The sequence below is a fragment of the Pimephales promelas genome, chromosome 7, assembly GCF_988280905.1.
Source record: "Pimephales promelas chromosome 7, fPimPro1.hap1.1, whole genome shotgun sequence".
NCBI lineage: Eukaryota > Metazoa > Chordata > Actinopteri > Cypriniformes > Leuciscidae > Pimephales > Pimephales promelas.
The window spans coordinates 979433-986973 of NC_142775.1; positions in this window are offsets into that span (position 1 = coordinate 979433).

Below are 7541 nucleotides of genomic sequence, written 5' to 3' on the forward strand. Positions count from 1 at the left end.
GGTTATGGAGATTATAGATTGTATATATGGTTATGTGTGAATCATAAGGAAAGAAAGAAAGCAAACGGATCAGATGATCATCCGGCTCAACCTGATCAGCAACTGGTGCATCATGAGTAATAAAGGATTGTAAAGAGCATATTTGTAACGTGGCATGAATAACACGACACACACACACACCCCAAACATCATATTTAGCGTATGTGTTGTGTTCAGGTGTGTGTATACTGGAGACAGCGCTTCATCATAACACTGTGAACATCAAGGTATGTGTGTGTGTGTGTGTGTGTGTGTGTGTGTGTGTGTGTGTTCATGAACTTCATACGGTCAGCTGTTATAAGCTTTAAATAAATATTTATAATATAAATATTTGATTGACAATAAGGTTCATTAGTTAACAACAATTAACTATATCAGTTGACATAAACTAATAATGAACAATACTTCTACAGCATTTATTATTTTTAGTTAATATTAATTTCAGTATTGACTAATACATTATTAAAATCAACGGTTGCATTAGTTAACATTAGTTAATGCAGTGTGTGAACTAACATGAACAATTAGTTAGCTAATAATACATTAACTAATGTTAAATAATGAACCTTATTGTAAAGTGTTACCAATATATTACATAAAATGTGTGTGTGTGTGTGTGTGTGCGCGCGTTTACAGTAAACTTCACAAACAAATCAAAAAATCTTCATAATGGCATCATCTTCATCATCACAACTCAAAGTTCTCTCCTGGAATATTAACGGCCTGAAAGCAAAACTTGAGGAAAAGGGGCTTAACACGAAGAACAAGCGTAAAACCGCACTACTGAAGATCATCAACAACTATGATATTGTGCTTCTGCAAGAGACTAAAATTGGTCAAATGAAAGATCCTAAAGATTATAATAAAAACTGGAAAATCATCACTGAGGCTTTATCAAACAAATATATCCTAGTAAAACTGGACGGTCAGACACGCAGAGAAACAGCTGACGACCAGAAGGAGGAAGAAGGAGAAGAAGAAGAAGAAGAAGATGGAGAAGAAGAAGAGGAGAAGAAGGAGGAGAAGACGATGTATTTGACGTACTTCAGCTCAAACAGTAAAGGAGTCGCCGTTATTATCAATAAAAAACACACACTTCTGAAGTCTTTTAGTGAGGGTGGATATTATGCTGGGGTTCATGTTGAGATTGATGGGCAGAAGTACACGTTTGTAAGTGTGTATTACCACCGTGATGCTGATGATCACATCCGAAATCTCATGGAGCACTTACAAGGGTCAGATGATTTTAAATGCAGGCTTGTGATTGGTGGAGACTTTAACACAACACTTAACCCTGAACTGGATGCGAATCGAGCAAACCCGGAGCAACCGACCCCAGAGCACGACGCACGGAGAGAAATACTGAGCGAGTTCTTGAATACACTGAACCTGTCAGATATCTGGAGAGAAAAGCATCCTGAAGAGCGTAAATACACACGCAGGCATAATACGAATGGAACAGAGAACAGATTAGATTATATTTTCATGTTGAAGAAGGAAGAGGTGGAGAATTATGTTGACAGTGACATACTCAATAAGACAGATCTGTCTGATCATTCCCCCGTGAGCCTGACTCTGAAGTGTGCAGCCATTCAACAGCGTAGAGAAGAGTGATTAGAAAAACACACGAGACTATGCAGTGAACGGTTTCTATAAGTAAATTAGGCTTTTGGTCTGGCACTATGTCAAAGCAAATAGTCTAAATTTTAAGATAGGCCTATTATCCAGAATTGTGGGTTCACTGTAAAAAATATTTTCAAGATTTGTTATCACAACATATTTTCTTTTGTCAAATCAACTTTATAATAATTTATTTAGTTGAGATAACTTATTATTTTGAGTTTCTGATGGTTATATTATTCTCCTTCATTGTATTAACTCACTTTTTCCAGTTCAATCAACTTAACATTTTAAGGCAACCAGGTTACTTACTTTTTTAAATTAAACCATCAATATTTTTTTTACAGTGTGGGTTTGTTTCATTAATTTAACATTAATTTTTAATATTTTTAAAACTAGTTCACTTGAAAAGTGTCTGCTAATGCACTCTAAAAAATGCTGGGTTGTTTTAACCCAACTTTGGGTCAAATATGGACAAACCCAGCCGTTGGGTTAAATTTTTACATTAAATTTTTAACCCAACATTTTGGGTTTGTCCATATTTGACCCAAAATTGGGTTAAAACAACCCAGCATTTTTTAGAGTGTGAATTGATAGAAATACAATCAATAACCAAATCATTCTGTATTCTTTCAAAGTATCTTTTTTTTGTAATTTTTAACTTTATAATAGAGAAAATATGAAATCACAAGGGAAATTACAGGTGAAATATAATATCAGTGTCAAGAAGTCGCACACTCTCGCCATCTCACGACCAATTCGTACTAAATTGTACGAGTGATTAAAAGGTGGCTCGTTCTTACGACCTCACTCACACTAATTCGTACGATTTGTCTAAACCCATGTGATTAGGGGCGGGGTCAGGGGTAGGTCATACGAATTTGGCAACTCATAAAAAAATATGTACGACTAGCAAAAACCGCACGAATGCATATGAGTAAAATCGTATGAACTGGTATGAATTAGCCTTTTTGATCATCTTATTTGATCTTTATTGTTATTATTACTTTTATATCAATATTTTCACTTCAATTAATGTGTGTGTTATTAAACTTTGGTCAGTTGACTCTTTTTAATTTATATTATATAACTATTATAATATATAAATTATATTTAACTGTAACTGAAGTTACAGTATATATGTAACTGAATTCAAATAAATTCAAATTGAAATGAACATTACCAAATGAACATGTGATTTGGTTGATTGGGTTTATATTTTGCAAGATTCTTAAGTGTAATTCTTTAACTTTGTTGCGGATACAAAATGTTTATGGTAAGAGACGTTCTTTTTTCCAATTAATCTTTTCTATTAAGGAATAAAAAATAATCAAATAAAAAAAATCTTCTGGGAGTGATTCATATTCTTGACTGAAAATTATTTCTTACAATTTGTGATACAGTCTGTAAAACAAACCCAGCTCAAGTCTTTTATTTACTGTTTTCTACATGAAATCATAATGTTAAGAGCATTCTGTGAAAATGTTTTGTGAAATTCATATATTTATTATGATACAATCTTGATTACCAAGTGAATCACTGTACTGAACTTAATCAGTAAAATGAAATGATAGTAGATCTCTTTCATCTTCCCCTTTGTGAAGTTGTGAAGTTAAATAGCTTGCAATTTCCTAATGAAATAAAAATAATTTTTATTGTATTACAGGATAAATTATTAGAGGAACGCACTTAACAACATGACAGGTTGTGATAATCATAAATAATGTAAAAGACTATTTGCACTCTTTGTTTGAGAAAGCAGAAATTTCATCCAGTTTGTGAGTTAAATTCATCCGTTCATGTAATACAACAAACTAGTGACAACAAATCTGCATTCATCATACTGACTGATCATAGATGTGAATCACGAGGAAACAGAGAAAGCAATCACATCAGATGCCGGACCTGCTCAACCTGATCAGCAATGTCGTGCATCATCACCAATGAAAGATTGTGAAGAGAATATTTGTACGAATGAACACACGACAGATTCGCCACACCCAGAACATCCTACTGTATATAACCTGTGATGTGTTCAGAGTCAGACATGTGTATACTGGAGACAGCTTGAGCTCATAACACTGTTCTCACGCCAGAAAGAACATCAAGGTATGTGTGTCTTTAATGACATCGAGTTAGTGAACTTCATTGGTCAGTTGTCATAAAGTCTACAGAGATATAAAGAAACATTTAAGTAAGTGTTTGTTATTGTTAGAACTTCCTTTTAGTGTTCCAATGTACCAATCAAATGTAACAAATGTATTGATCACTTGTGTTAGTTAATTAACCAATGAACCTTATTGTAAAGTGTTACCAATATATTAAATAAAGTGTATGTGTGTGTGTGTTTACTGTAAATAGTAAACTTCACAAACAACAGCAAAACATCTTCTTCATAATGGCATCATCATCATCATCATCATCAGAAAGTGCTGAACTCAAAGTTCTCTCCTGGAATATTAACGGCCTGAAAGCAAAACTGAAGGACACAAGAAAAACTAGACTATTGAACATCTTTAAATATTATGATATTGTGCTTCTGCAAGAGACTCACGTTGGCGGGACAGACTGGGAAGACATCAGAAAGCACCTAACGAAATATCACTTAATAAAGCTGAAAGACACGCAGATGGAGACGAAAGAGCTGAAGGTGAGACTGACGGTCTTGGTTGAGAAGATGTATTTGACGTACTTCAGCTCAGCCAGTAAAGGAGTCGGCATTATTATCAAAAAACCACACACAGTTCTGAAGTATTTTAGTGGGGGTGGAGATTGTGCTGGGGTTCATGTTGAGATTGATGGGCAGAAGTACACGTTTGTAAGTGTGTACTGGCATGAGGATGATCGTGATCTGATCAGTAATCTCAGGGAGAAAATTTTAAGGGATAGTTCAGATGTTTTTAAATGCAGGCTTGTGATTGGTGGAGACTTTAACACAAAACTTGACTCTGAGCAAGAACGCGATGTACGGAGAAACACACTGAACACGTTCTTGAGCTCACTGAAGCTGTCAGATGTCTGGAGAGTAAAGCATCCTAAATTGCATAGAAGCACACGCGAGCATTACACTGGAACAGGGAACAGATTAGACTATATTTTCATGTTGACGGAAAATGTGGAGGAATATGTCAAAAGTTGTTCCATAGTCAAGAAAATACATCTGTCTGATCATTGCCGTGTGAGCCTGACTCTATACAGAGTCATTCAACAGCGTAGAGAAGAGTGATTAGACAAGCACACGCGTATCTTTATATACAAAACGGTGAACGCTTTCTATTAAGTATGCAAATGAAGTCTGGCATTATCTCAGAGCCAATAGTCATTCTAAGATAGACCTATTATGCTAATAACATGTTTAAGGGTTTGTGTGGGTTTGTTTAATAATTTTAATAAGCAAAGGCATTTCAGTAAACTATTAATAATGCCTTAGTTCTTTTGAATAGTGTCTGCTAATGAATTGATAGAAATATAATCATTTTTCAGTTTATAACATAAAATATTGAAATGACATGGGAATATGAGCCCGTCAACAGGACAAATTAATGTCTTGTTATTTGACCTTTTTTTGTTATAACTTTGTCTTCTATGTAATTTGAATTACCATTCAAATGAACATTACGAAATGTACATGTCATTTGGTTGGTGAGGTGTATATTATGCAAGATTCTTAAGTGTAGTTCTTTAACTTTATTGCGGGTACAAAATGTTTATGCTTTTTTCAAAATATTATTTTAAAGGGGGAAAAAAAGAAAAATCTTCAGGAATCTGGAGTGATTCGTCTTCTTGACCAATAAACATTTTTTTTTTTTACCATTTGTGACCCAGTCGTGAAAACACAGCTAAATCATTTTTTATTTATTTTCTGTTTTCTACATGAGATGATCCTACATAATGTAAAGAACATTCGGTGGACACGTTTTGTAAAGCAGGAATATGTGTTATGATGTGTCGTGTCATCTTTCTGGGATATTGTGTAACCTGGAGTAAATCCGGGATGAACGGTGCTTTAATTTTCTTTCCATTTTACATCTAAACAGAAGCACTCAAGTAAAAAACAGGAATTAAATAATCAAATGTAAAAAAAAAGAATCACTGCTTTAGTATATTCATTACAAATAAACTGATTATTATTAAGAGTTGTTCAGTCTTTTTATTGTTTGATTGATTAACATTAATGATATAGAAATCTTTTTTAATATAATCTTTTATCAGTTTCCAGCTTTGACTGATAAATAAAGTTTGTTTGCACTGGTAATATCATTTTATATAATTAGTTTACAAAAAAAATATGTGAAATGGTTATACATTAAAAGATATTTTCACAATATATCCCAATAACATTGATAACATGCATGTGTCACCTTTTCTTTATTTGTGAATTATGTTAGTTGTGCTATGGTCTCTTAAAAGTGAGATGAATAAAAAGTGATAGAGTGAAAAAACTGAAAAGAAATTGGTAATTACGAAGAATAAGCGTATGACCTTTCCCCTTGTGTGTCTGGATCTGGGTGAAGTTGAACATTTGTTGTTCTTTGTCAATTTAATGTTTGTAGTTGTAGTTTTTATATGCTGCAAACTGAATTGTGTCATAGAGAAATTCGTTGTGATTTTTTTACAATGACAATAAAGAAGTCCAAGTCATGCAGGCACTGAGTTAAACAGCACATAAAGGACTGAGTAAAGTCTTACATCTATAATCACCTTGATCTGCAAAGACAGAAGCCGGTGTAAGAGTCACTGCGGGACTGAAGTGTTCGACTTCAACTATGTACCATTCAAACATTAAAGGTAAGATTTAAAAAAGGAGAGATAATTAAATTTAACAAGTGCAAATAAACACTGTTCACTGAACTCTCCTCATATTAGAGTGATTTGTGAAAGGTCATGTGACACTGAAGACAGGAGTAGTGATGATCAATTCAGCTTTGATCACAGGAATAAATCACCCTTTACTGTATATTCACATAGAAAACAGATGATTGATATTTGTGTTTTATATCGCTTACAATTTCTGAAACTATGGCTGATTTTCTCAAAACTAAAGCCACAAAACAAAAGATGCAAAACATCACACATCTCTAAAGCAAACACTCATGCAAACTATTTTGAACTCAAATTGTTTGTGTACAGTAACTTTACACACAAACCAATGTTTCATCACGATTAATGTTAATTAATTATCATATTATCAACATTATACTTTACGATTCCAGCAACATCCAACATTTACAAACATACTACGCTTTCAAAAATCTGCGGTACGACCTTTTCTCAATCACTGAAACTGTGTAAAATAGCAATCAGTGCATTCACAAATATATATAAAGCAACAGAAAGGTTTGTTCTGAACCAGAATATTCATGTTATAAACACTAGAGCGTGTGTTTTACTCATTTTGACACCCAGATCCTTCTCTGGTGTAGGCCTACAAACAAATGAAAATGAATGAAGAGACAGCCATTTTTACTTCATTTTTTATTATTTCTTAGTAAATACAGCTTAGTAAATGACCTTTCATCATCATTTATTTCTTTCTCTAGTAAAACACACAGAGGAGATCTGGCATGAGATGACCCAGAATCACTTTATTAAACTGTTCAATATCAGAGTTATTGACTTATTATTATAACACTGTGACATGAAGCATGAAACACAGGTTATGGACAATGCGCTGCTTTTATTATCAGAAATCTCTTTGAATAGTAAAGCTGTGTTTGTATGAAAAATCCATTATTTTCACACTGGATTCTCAAGCGTTCTCGGCGTCACGCGTGGCGTGCGTCACATCGGCGGTCACCGACAGTAACAACAGGAGATTTTCCTTTAAACGCTTTAAAATATAAACTGCAAGGTCAGGCCGTGTTTACACACACACACCTTCA